Source organism: Dendrobates tinctorius, unplaced genomic scaffold (genome assembly GCF_039654945.1).
Source record: "Dendrobates tinctorius isolate UK_male_01 unplaced genomic scaffold, ASM3965494v1 ptg000089l, whole genome shotgun sequence".
Classification (NCBI taxonomy): Eukaryota; Metazoa; Chordata; class Amphibia; order Anura; family Dendrobatidae; genus Dendrobates; species Dendrobates tinctorius.
This window is the reverse complement of record NW_027361757.1, coordinates 18558554-18572231: the sequence shown is the minus strand read 5'-3', so window position 1 is coordinate 18572231 and position 13678 is coordinate 18558554. Positions and strand designations below refer to the sequence as shown.

General features: G+C 44.3%; 1 protein-coding gene across 1 annotated transcript in view; it reads left to right on the top strand.

Annotated features, from left to right (window-relative positions):
- The window catches only part of LOC141098247 (uncharacterized), a 129735-nt gene that overhangs the window by 37516 nt on the left and 78541 nt on the right, over positions 1–13678 (top strand). The gene's annotated exons all lie outside the window — the stretch shown is intronic.

Genomic DNA, 13678 nt, shown 5'->3' with positions numbered 1-13678 from the left:
TACAAAGCACAGGTTTGTATTTACAATGATGTATTTACAATGATGGTCCAGCCATCTTCAGGGGGTGGGGGATAGATGGAGATAGTGAATGGGCAACACACACACAAGCATAAAATGACTTTGATTACTGAATGTGATAGGCCGCTCTGAACAAATGTGTTTTGAGCGAGCGCCTAAAACTATGCAAGTTGTGGATGGTCCTAAATATCTTGGGGTAGAGCATTCCAGAGGATTGGCGCAGCACGGGAGAAGTCTTGGAGTCGGGAATGGGAGGTACGGATTAGGGCAGAGGTTAGTCGAAAGTCATTTGCAGAGCGCAGTGGTCGGTTAGGCCGATAGACAGAAATGAGGGAGGAGATGTAAGGGGGTGCCGCACTGTAGATAGCTTTGTGGGTGAGAACAAGTACTTTGAATTGTATCCTGTAATGAATGGGCAGCCAGTGTAACGACTGGCGAAGAGCTGACGCGTCCGAGAAGCGATTAGCCAGATGGACAACCCTGGCTGCTGCATTAAGGATGGACTGGAGAGGGGAGAGTCGAGTGAGGGGGAGGCCAATTAATAGAGCGTTACAGTAGTCCAGGCGGGAGTGGATCAGGGCGACAGTGAGGGTTATTGTTGTTTCCATGGTGAGAAAAGGGCGGATTCTAGAGATGTTCTTTAGGTGTAAGCGGCACGAGCGGGCAAGAGATTGTATATGGGAGGAGAAGGAGAGATCGGAGTCAAACATAACGCCCAGACAGGGAGCCTGCTGTCGGGGTGTTATTATGGTGCCACCCACAGAGAGGGAAATGTCAGATTTAGGGAGGTTAGTAGATGGCGGGAGCAGAAGCTCAGTTTTGGAGAGGTTGAGTTTCAGATAGAGAGCAGACAGACAGTCAGTGGCGTTCTGTAGTACAGCGGGGGTAAGGTCAGGGGATGATGTGTATAGTTGTGTGTCATCAGCATAAAGATGGTACTGAAACACAAATCTGCTGATGGTCTGTCCAATTGGGGCTGTGTAGAGAGAGAAGAGAAGGGGGCCAAGGACTGAGCCCTGAGGTACCCCGACGATGGTACCACCCATATATTTATATATGCATGTTTCTTTGTCAATGACAAGTCCAGCAATACCTTTCCATGGCCAGTCCCTTCATAAATGAAAAATTGGCATTTTAGTTTAAATGCATATGAGGCTGAGGGACTATGGTAGATCTGAAGCCTCCATCAATGTGATTTTCTGATTTTTACTTTTAGATTCTGTCTCTCACAACTGAAGTGTACCTATGATAAAAATTACAGACCTCTCCATTCTTTCTAGGTGGGAAAACTTGCAAAATTGGCAGTGTTTCAAATACTTAATTTCCCCAAAGTTATGGTTTTGTAGAATACAGTGAAGATTTGTAAAGCTGAACACAGATAGCTGTTGGCCATCTTACCTATCTTCCCTAGCCCCTACACATGTGCATGTATGTCCTCATCTGACTCCACATCTGCTGTTTGGGAAGAGTCAAGAGGCCCCCTATACACAGTAGATGCCTGACTGGGCCTGTGGTTTGATAATATACATTAAATGTGTATGGCCAGCTTAACATACCATCGCTTATGTGATTAGTTACTCAAACAATATCATGCACATATCCCTTACCTGCTCGTAAGGATACAGTATTTACCTAAACACTCGCCGTTAAAGTTTATTCACTACACACCATAAATCTCATCTGTATTACAAATGTAATCTAAATAGTCGTTTTAGGAGAGTAAAGTTCACCCAGAACCATTTCTTATGTTTAATTCAGAAAGAAGCAAAGAACATTTTCCCTGACATTTCTAGTAGGGAGAGGCTGGCCAACAATATAGCAGCTGATAGTAGTTAATCATTGACAGGTACAGCTATTGAATGCCTGCATTCTGGACATATGACAAATAATGTCTTTCTGACAAAGAAAAATATTTGAGCTGCCCAAGTAAGTGTAGCATCCAAACCACTAAAATGTGGCGGAACGTTGCTGTAACGGAGCTTATTTAACTGTGCAACTAAACCTGTTACTCAATGCCTGTTTGCTGTAGCAAAGCCAAAGTTGTATTCACTAGAACACTACATTTTTATTCTATATACAGCAACAACAGTGGTATATATAGAAGATAAGGGGCAATAATTAGTGTGGCTTTTTTACCCATGACTGGTAGGCTTGGTGTTTGCGTCTTTCTGTACAGCTTTTTTGGAGGGTTCTGCACAGGTTCTTGCTAGTCAGCAGCAGAGCTAATGAAACTAATCAAGCCTGTGCCCTATTTCTCCAAAAGCCCTATGGCAGCTACATGACCCTATGGTAAATATCAATTGATAGGATCTTCATGTAAACATGTATAAAGGTATTTATATTTAAAACTAGCTGATCTTGGTGACATGAGGACTTTTAGCATCCACTTCTATAGATTACAGTAAAGGAAGAGGGATGGAGGCTCATCAAAGCCACACAGATCACCATGTTCTTCTACGTAACACTGGAACAATAGTGGCTGAAATCTGATTTTTTTAATATATATTTTCCTGTATGACAACACATTAACCCCTTCATGACCCAGCCTATTTTGACCTTAATGACCTGGCCATTTTTTGCAATTCTGTCCAGTGTCCCTTTCTGAGGTAATAACTCAGGAACGCTTCAACGCATCCTAGCAATTCTGAGATTGCTTTTTCGGGACATATTGGGCTTCATGTTAGTGGTAAATTTAGGTCAATAATTTTTGCGTTTATTTGTGAAAAAACGGAAATTTAGCGAAAATTTAGAAAATTTTGCAACTTTCAAATTTTTAATTTTTATTCTGTTAAACCAGAGAGTTATGTGACGCAAAATAGTTAACAAATAACATTTCCCACATGTCTACTTTACATCAACACAATTTTGGAAACAATATTTTTTTTGTTAGGAAGTTGTAAAGGTTAAAAGTTGACCAGCGATTTCTCATTTTTGCAACAAAATTTACAAAACCATTTTTTTAGGGACCATCTCACATTTGAAGTCACTGTGAGGGGTCTATATGGCAGAAAAAAACCCAAAAGTGACACCATTCTAAAAACTGCACCCTTCAAGCTACTCAAAACTACATTCAAGAAGATTATTAACCCTTCAGGTGCTTCACAGGAACTAAAGCAACGTGGAAGGAAAAAATGGACATTTTAATTTTTCCAACAAAAATTTTATTTTAGCATCAATTTTTTCATTTTCACATGGGTAACATGTAAACCACTGTTTGGGCGCACGGCAGCACTCAGAATGGAAGGAGTGCCATTTGACTTTTTGAACTGAAAATATGCTGGAATATTTAGCGGACACCATGTTGTTTTTGGAGAGCCCCTGTGTGCCTAAACATTGGAGCTTCCCCACAAGTGACCCCATTTTGGCAACTAGACTCTCCAAGGAACTTATCTAGATGCATAGTGAGCACTTTGAACCCCCTGGTGCTTCACAAATTGATCTGTAAAAAAAAAGTACTTTTTTTTCACAAAAATTTTCTTTTAGCCTCAGTTTATTCATTTTCACATGGGCATCAGGGTAAAATGGATCCTAAAATTTGTTGGGCAATTTCTCCTGAGTACACCGATACCTCATATGTGGTCATAAACCACTGTTTGGGCGCACGGCAGCGCTCAGAAGGGAAGGAGCACCATTTGACTTTTTGAATGGAAAATATGCTGGAATATTTAGCGGTTGCAATGTCACGTTTGGAGAGTCCTTGCGTGCCTAAACATTGGAGCTCCCCCACAAGTGACCCCATTTTGGAAACTATACTCTCCAAGGAACTTATCTAGATGCATAGTGAGTACTTTGAACCCCCAGGTGCTTCACAAATTAATCCGTAAAAAAAAGTACTTTTTTTTTTCACAAAAAATTTCTTTTAGCCTCAGTTTTTTCATTTTCTCATGGGTAATAGGGTAAAATGGATCCTAAAATTTGTTGGGCAATTTCTCCTGAGTACACTGATACCTCATATGTGGTCATAAACCACTGTTTGAGCGCACGGCAGCTCTCAGAAGGGAAGGAGCACCATTTGACTTTTTGAATAGAAAATTAGCTCCAATCGTTAGCGGACACCATGTCGTGTTTGGAGAGTCCCTGTGTGCCTAAACATTGGAGCTCCCGCACAGGTGACCCCATTTTGGAAGCTAGACCCCAGAAGGAACTTATCTAGATGTGTGGTGAGCACTTTGAACCCCCAAGTGCTTCACAGAAGATTATAATGTAGAGCAGAAAAAATAAAAAATCTTTTTTTTTCCTCAAAAATGATTTTTTAGCCCACTATTTTTCATTTTCATGAGGGTAACAGGAGAAATTGGACCCCAAAAGTTGTTGTCCAGTTTGTCCTGAGTACGCTGGTACCTCATATGTGGTGGGGAAACCATTGTTTGGGCGCATTTGACTTTTTGAAAGGAAAATTAGCTCCAATCGTTAGCGGACACCATGTCGTGTTTGGAGAGCCCCTGTGTGCCTAAACTTTGGAGCTCCCCTACAAATGACCCCATTTTGGAAACTAGACCCCCTAAGGAACTTATCTAGATGCAAAGTGAGCACTTTGGACCCCCAGGTGGTTCACAGAAGTTTATAACGCAGAGCCGTGAAAATAAAAATATTTTTTTCCTCAAAAATTGATTTTTTAGCCCGCTAATTTTTATGTTCACAATGGTAACAGGAGAAATTGTACCCCTAAAGTTGTTGTCCAGTTTCTCCTGAGTACGCTGGTACCCCATATGTGGGGGTAACCACTGTTTGGGCACACGTCGGGGCTCAGAAGTGATGTAGTGACGTTTTGAAATGCCGACTTGATGGAATCGTCTGCTGGCGTCATGTTACGTTTGCAGAGCCCCTGATGTGCCTAAACAGTAGAAACCCCCCACAAGTGACCCATGTTGGAAAATAGACCCCCCAAGGAACTTATCTAGATGCATAGTGAGCACTTTGAACCCCCAAGTGCTTCACAGAAGTTTAATGCAGAGCTGTGAAAGTAAAAAATAATTTTTTTTCCTCAAAAAATGATTTTTTAGTTTGCAATTTTTTATTTTTACAAGGGTAACAGGAGAAATTGGACCCCAAAAGTTGTTGTGCAAATTTTCCTGAGTATGCTGATACCACATATGTGGGGGTAAACCACTGTTTGGGCACACGTTGGGGCTCGGAATGGAGGGACCACTGTTTGACTTTTTGAACGCAAAATTGGCTGGAATAAATGGTGGTGCCATGTCGCGTTTGTAGACCCCCTGATGTGCCTAAACAGTGGAAACCCCTCAATTCTAACTCCAACCCTAACCCCAACACACCCCTAACCCTAATCCCAACCCTAATCATAACCCTAACCACAACCCTAACCCCAACACACCCCTAACCCTAATCCCAACCCCAACCCACCTCTAACCCTAATCTTAACCCTAATTTCAACCATAACCCTAATTACAACCCTAAACTTAATTCTAACCCTATTTCTAACCCTAACCCTAGTTCTAACCCTAACCCTAATTCCAACCCTAACCCTAATTCCAACCCTATCCCTAACCCTAATGGAAAAATAAAAATATTTTCTTTATTTTATTATTTATCCCTACCTATGGGGGTGATAAACGGGGGTTTATTTACTTTTTTTTATTTTGATCACTGTGAGAGTTTATCATAGTGATCAAAATAAATGAATGAATCTGCAGCCGGCAGATTCCAGCGGGCGCACTGCGCGTGCTCCGGCCATTTTCCAAGATGGCGGCGCCCATGATGTGGGACACTGAGACGGCCAGAGGGACAGGAGGTACCGGGGAGGATGAGGGGGGGATCGGAAGGCCTGGGGGCAGCGGAGGGAAGGGGGAGGAGAGCTGATGATGACTGTGGCGACCGATCGTTGCCATCAGTTGGTGGCGGCAGCCGATCAGTGCCGTCAGTCAGTGGGGGGTTTCATCAGTGTCTCCAGCCATGGCCAATGCTATTGCAGCATCGGCCATGGCTTGATTGTAATATTTCACCAAATTTCATTGATGAAATATTGCTATCGCTCTGATTGGCTGCTTCACTTTCAACAGCTAATCAGAGCGATCTTAGCCACGTGGGGGCTAAGCCACCCCTCCTGTGTGCGCGCGGGTTGGGTGACCTTTCATTGACCCCGATCACCCGACCCGCAGACGCCTACGTAGGCATCATGAGTCGTTTAGGCACGACTTTTCATGACGCCTACATAGGCGTCATGGGTCGGGAAGGAGTTAAGCACAAGGGTTTATTTATGAAACCAAGTGAAAAAAAGGACAGTGACTCTCCCCTTGTGATGAGTCATTTGTGATTTGATAATTTTTCACAGGTGTCACTACTGTTGAATATAGCCTGATACTGGTGACATGATGTCACCATTTTTACTGATTAATTTTTCATTCCAAACCACATCTGAAGTAATTGTCAGTTTTTATGAGCCAGACGTTAATGTATTGGGGGGGGAATTGGGAGAAATTGTTGATATCCAAATCAATGAGCAGCCTTCAGCTATCTCATATGTATAGACAGCTGTAGAAATATACTTATCTCATCAGAAAATCAGGATGATGCTTTGTCCAACCTCCTATTTCTTTTTGTGCTGCAGCTCTGTCCTCCATCCCATGTTTGGAATTAGAGCTCTGTCCTCCCTCCCAGGTTTCGTGCTGCAGCTCTGTCCTCGCTCCCAGGTTTTATGCTGCAGCTCTGTCCTCTCTTCCAGGTTTTGGGCTCGAGCTCTGCCCCTCCCTTCCAGGATTTGTGCTGCAGATTTGTCCTCCCTCCCAGGTTTTTGGCTGCAGCTCTATCCTCCCTCCCAGATTTTAAGCTGCAGCTCTGTACTCCCTCCCAGGTTTTGGACTGGAGCTCTGTCCCTCCCTGTTAGGGTTGTGGATCGCACTAAATATAAAATATAAGGAAGTGAGATTGCAACCTGGTGTCCACCGTGCAGAGATGGAAAACTGCTGCTTAGTAATGGCGAAGTAGAAAGTGAACACCGGCGGGTTAACCATTGACCCGGTCTACACAGGGGCGAACTCTGTTGCTTCACAGAGCCGCTAAAAGAAACGCCAGAGCCTGTTAACAGCACAGGACTCGGCAGAAGGAGCGCATAGCGTAAGGTCACATGACTCGGCCCTTAGACCGCAGGACTGGAGTCCCTCTAGACCGCTAGAGCTCGGTGCAGCGACTGCGGTGCCAGCAAGAGTCACTATAATTGATAATGCGCGCAAGTGTGCACAGTGCTGCTGTCACTTGCCGCAGTTCGATAGTGCCCAGCAGTGGGCGACACCATCGGACGCTAGTGTGCGAGTGCTAGGAGCCCGGTGGAGGGAGGATAGCCACCTGTTGGCGCTGACTCAAATACCCTAACTCATGCATATCAAAGGAGGGGGTAATTTAATGAGTCATTCACCAGATTCATGCATTCATCATCACACATACCAACTGTCATGATCTGAATTTGATCTGACAGTTTCAAAAGCACAGAGTGAACTTTTTTCCCTTTTGGCAAGTTGCCAAAGTGACTTGACTGTCCCCGGTGGTGGTTAGTGGTATCGCACTTTAGGTTTAATGCGCACATAATTATGAATCAGGTGTGGGGCTCTATAAATGAGTCTCAGGGTGTGTAATCACTGCTGGTGATACTGATTCATTCATTGATTCTGAGTTGGTGAGAGCCTGGTGGAAGGATGGAGCTGAGGAGGAGTCCTGCGCAGCTTAGCCAGGGGGGACATGTGTCAGCTATGGTGTCTGGACAAAGGGCTGGCATGGCGTGGTGGGGTTGCAGTGATGGTGTCGGCAGGAAGTGTCTGCATGGACTGGTGGAGTGGCGACTATGGAGAGTGGCACTCACCATGTGGGACTTGGCTGCTGAGCTGGACTCAAGCATGCTTGCCTTCGTGGCAGAAGCTGAACTCATCTTTGGGACTCTGTTACTAAGCAGCAGCAACTGGTGGTGGACTCTGCTCCAAGGCTGCACTATGGTGAAGGACCCTGTTATGGTGATGGATCCGGGTGGAGGAGAAGACGCACGCAGGTGGAGGGCTCTGTTGCAGGAGCATAAGCACAGAGCATAAAGCTAAGTGGTGTCCCCCTGTATTGTCTCTTTCCCTCATGTGTGTTATTAGTGCAGTGGTGGGATTAGTTTCCGCACCGGCCTACTCCCTAGTGAGGGTTTAGGTTCAGGGCGAGCAAGGGGTTAAGGTTCGCGTGCGGTGACAGGTGCGGAGCCTGTATAGGCAACGTAAGGAGTGCAGGGACACTGGCTCAGGGGAGCTCAGGAGGTCTCCACTTAGCTTTATGCTCTGTGCTTATGCTCCTGCAACAGAGCCCTCCACCTGCGTGCGTCTTCTCCTCCACCCGGATCCATCACCATAACAGGGTCCTTCACCATAGTGCAGCCTTGGAGCAGAGTCCACCACCAGTTGCTGCTGCTTAGTAACAGAGTCCCAAAGATGAGTTCAGCTTCTGCCACGAAGGCAAGCATGCTTGAGTCCAGCTCAGCAGCCAAGTCCCACATGGTGAGTGCCACTCTCCATAGTCGCCACTCCACCAGTCCAAGCAGATACTTCCTGCCGACACCATCACTGCGACCCCACCACGCCATGCCAGCCCTTCGTCCAGACACCATAGCTGGCACACGTCCCCCCTGGCTAAGCTGCGCAGGACTCCTCCTCAGCTCCATCCTTCCACCAGGCTCTCACCAACTCAGAATCAATGAATGAATCAGTATCACCAGCAGTGATTACACACCCTGAGACTCATTTATAGAGCCCCACACCTGATTCATAATTATGTGCGCATTAAACCTAAAGTGCGATACCACTAACCACCACCGGGGACAGTCAAGTCACTTTGGCAACTTGCCAAAAGGAAAAAAAGTTCACTCTGTGCTTTTAAAACTGTCAGATCAAATTCAGATCATGACACCAACAACATTATGAGTCTATACTAGCGCATGACCATGCGGCCATGCATCTCTTTTATAGCAGTGTCCTTCTGGGACCTTCCTAGTGCTCCAATGTGAGCAGCAATAGGACCTGAGCATATGACCTCAGACCTCCAATGAGAGGACTTCCCACGGGCATGCTCAGTGGACCAAAAGAAGGACTTAGTCCCAGGAGCTGCTTGCTGCTGGCTATTGCAGGTTACAATAGCTGAACCCTGATTAGCAGCAGTAGCCAAGCTAACAGCAGCAAGATGCCGAGACTGACATCTTTGCTGAGCAGGCTCCACTGCGGCCGGAGAGGAATGGGAGACCGCAGATGGCAAGGCCTGGGATTCCTGCTGGGCGGAGACCGGAACCCGATGCCTAACACCTCCCTGGCAGGTTTTGAGCTGCAGGTCTGCTTAACGTGTTCTTCCATGACTAAGGGGTCCCATACATACATAATACCTGTCAGATGAATAATGGTTCAGCCAATCTAATGGCAAGCAACTATCTTTCCCACTCCTCCATACATAGGATCATTCTCTCCTCAAAAAAAAGAATGGTAGTCAGAAATTATATGTTGTCTGAGGAGAGTTGGAAGGCCCCTATGCATATTGGAGTATGTGGCGAGCATGCCAATATCGGTGGCTATGGCTGCCAAAAGTCTAATGTTTATGGGGTCTTTACATATTGATGATCTAGCCATAGGACTTAGTGTATCTTCATCACCCATTATGGTTTGCATGGAAATAAATTCAAGGGTAAATGTAGACGTGACCCATACATGTCTTTCAAATGCAGAGCACATCAAGGAGCATACCGACTAGTGTTGAGCATTCCGATACCGCAAGTATCGGGTATCGGCCGATACTTGCTGTATCGGAATTCCGATACCGACTTCCGATATTTTTTCAATATCGGAAGTCGGCATCGGAATCGGAAGTTCAAAGTTGATTGACAGCCTGACGTCATCATGATGCGCGGTGTGTGCGCATCATGATGCGCCGTCATTTCGGGCCTTCCGGGGGTCTCTGCCGGCCTGCCGGGGGGCTGTGCCGGCCTGCCGGGGGGCTGTGTGGACTGCCCGGGGTCTGTACCGGCCTGCCGGGGGGCTGTGCCGGCCTGCCGGTGGTCTGTGCACCCTGTGGGGGTCTGTACCGGCCTGCCGGGGGGCTGTGCCGGCCTGCCGGTGGTCTGTGCACCCTGTGGGGGTCTGTACCGGCCTGCCGGGGGGCTGTGCCGGCCTGCCGGGGGGCTGTGCTGATGTCTGGGGGTCTGTGCAAGCATCGTCCGATGGGACTACAAGTCCCATCTGGCGATGCCTGCTACCATGACAGTGATTGACACATTAGCCAATGATGGGACAGTAGTAGTCCCATCATCCGGCTAATGTGTTAAATGTTAAAAAAAAAAAAAAAAAAAAATACTACATACATACTACATGCATACTACATACATACTACATACATACTACATACATACATACTACATACATACATACTACATACATACATACTACATACATACATACTACATACATACATACTACATACATACATACTACATGCATACTACATGCATACTACATGCATACTACATGCATACTACATGCATACTACATGCATACTACATGCTACATGCATACTACATGCATACTACATGCATACTACATGCATACTACATGCATACCACATGCATACTACATACCACATACATACTACATACTACATACATACTACATATATACTACATACATACTACATACATACTACATGCTACATACATACCACATACATACTACATACATACTACATGCTACATACATACTACATACAATACATTCATACAATACATACATAGACATACAGTACATATAACATAGAGTAACATACTTACCAATACTTGTCACATTGTTCCCCGAAGCCATTGTCTTTTACGGAATAAATATTAACATAACAAACCACAAAAATACTCACCCACGATCCGAAGCAGTCCACGAGTGTGTCCCACGACGATCTTGGGTAGAGAACTGCAGCATCAGCTGTTGCTGCTGTTCTCTACGGGCTGCAGGAATCCAATGATGGAAGGTAGGTATCCTTCCGCACTGTATTCCTCCGCCACTTAAAAAAAAAAAAGTCCCTAGTCTCACTTTATGCCATTGCTGTGTGGGAAATTCCCACGCAGCAATGGCATAAAGTGAGACTAGGGACTTTTTTTTTTTTTAAGTGGCGGAGGAATACAGTGCGGAAGGATACCTACCTTCCGTCATTGGATTCCTGCAGCCGGTAGAGAACGGCAGCAACAGCTGATGCTGCAGTTCTCTACCCAAGATCGTCGTGGGACACACTCGTGGACTGCTTCGGATCGTGGGTGAGTATTTTTGTGGTTTGTTATGTTAATATTTATTCCGTAAAAGACAATGGCTTCGGGGAACAATGTGACAAGTATTGGTAAGTATGTTACTCTATGTTATATGTACTGTATGTCTATGTATGTATTGTATGAATGTATTGTATGTAGTATGTATGTAGCATGTAGTATGTATGTAGTATGTATGTGGTATGTATGTAGCATGTAGTATGTATGTAGCATGCATGTAGTATATATGTAGTATGTATGTAGCATGTAGTATGTATGTAGTATATATGTGGTATGTATGTAGCATGTAGTATGTATGTAGCATGCATGTAGTATGTATGTAGCATGCATGTAGTATGTATGTAGCATGCATGTAGTATATATGTAGTATGTATGTAGCATGCATGTAGTATGTATGTAGTATGTATGTATGTAGTATGTAGTATGTATGTAGCATGTAGTATGTATGTAGTATGTATGTAGTATGTATGTGGTATGTATGTAGCATGCATGTAGTATGTATGTAGTATATATGTGGTATGTATGTAGCATGTAGTATGTATGTAGCATGCATGTAGTATATATGTAGTATGTATGTAGCATATATGTAGTATGTATGTAGCATATATGTAGTATGTATGTAGCATGCATGTAGTATGTATGTAGTATGCATGTAGCATATATGTAGTATGTATGTATGTAGCATATATGTAGTATGTATGTATGTAGCATGTAGTATATATGTAGTATGCATGTTGCATGCATGTAGTATATATGTAGTATGTATGTTGCATGTAGTATATATGTAGTATGTATGTAGCATATATGTAGTATGTATGTAGCATATAGTATATATGTAGTATGCATGTTGCATGCATGTAGTATATATGTAGTATGTATGTTGCATGTAGTATATATGTAGTATGTATGTAGTATGTATGTAGTATGTATGTAGTATGTATGTAGTATGTATGTAGCATGTAGCATGTATGTAGCATGCAGTATGTATGTAGCATGCATGTAGTATATATGTAGTATGTATGTAGCATATATGTAGTATGTATGTAGCATGCATGTAGTATGTATGTAGTATGTATGTAGCATATATGTAGTATGTATGTATGTAGCATGTAGTATATATGTAGTATGCATGTTGCATGCATGTAGTATATATGTAGTATGTATGTTGCATGTAGTATATATGTAGTATGTATGTTGCATGTAGTATATATGTAGTATGAATGTAGCATGTATGTAGTATGTAGTATGAATGTAGCATGTATGTAGTATGCATGTAGTATGTATGTAGCATGTAATTTATTTTTTTTTATTTTTTATTTTTTTTTACATTCAACACATTAGCCGGATGATGGGACTACTACTGTCCCATCATTGGCTAATGTGTCAATCACTGTCATGGTAGCAGGCATCGCCCGATGGGACTTGTAGTCCCATCGGACGATGCCTGCACAGACCCCCGAAGCCTGCACAGCTCCCCCGGCAGGCCGGCACAGCCCCCCGGAGCCTGCACAGCCCCCCGGCAGGCCGGCACAGCCCCCCGGCAGGCCGGCACAGCCCACCGGAGCCTGCACAGCCCCCCGGCAGGCCGGCACAGACCACCGGAGCCTGCACAGACCCCCTGGCAGGCCGGCACAGCCCCCCGAAAGGCCCGTACAGACCCCAGAGAGGCTGTACAAGGGAAAAACAGGATTTTTCTTATTCCGATACCGGAAGTCCCATAGACTTGAATGGGACTTCCGGTATCGGAATCGGCGATACCGATACTTTTTTTTAAGATCGGCCGATCCATTCCGATCCGATGCTTTGAAGTATCGGACGGTATCGCTCAACTCTAATACCGACCTTGGTAAAGAAGATGATGAAAAGGATAAAACTGGTGTTGATGATTTTATTGAGTATTTAACCTCCATGTGCTGAGGAAAATTAACTTTTAGTCATCAGGATAGGCCATCAATATCAGGTTGGTGGGGATCCGACAACTGGCATCCCTACCAATCAGCTGTTAAACGCTCAGTTGGTTGGATGTAAACAACGTATGTGCTGATTTACCAAAGCGCAACTTTGTACATTGTTTAGTGATTTGATCCTGGGTATTGCAGGTTATCTCCCATTATTATTATTTATTTTTATAGTGCCATTTATTCAATGGGGCTTTAGATGTGAAAAGGGGTATACATAATAAAAACAAATACAATAATCTTGAACAAAACAAGTCACCAACTGGTATAGGAGGAGAAAGGACCCTGCCCACGAGAACTCACAATCTACTCCCATTCAGTTGAATAGGAGTCTAGCCTCGTTATCCTGGAGTAGCCACTAAAAACAATGTACAGAGGTGTTTTGTTCCAGCTCCATTCACTGTTTACATCCACTGTGTCGGAGCAGACATCA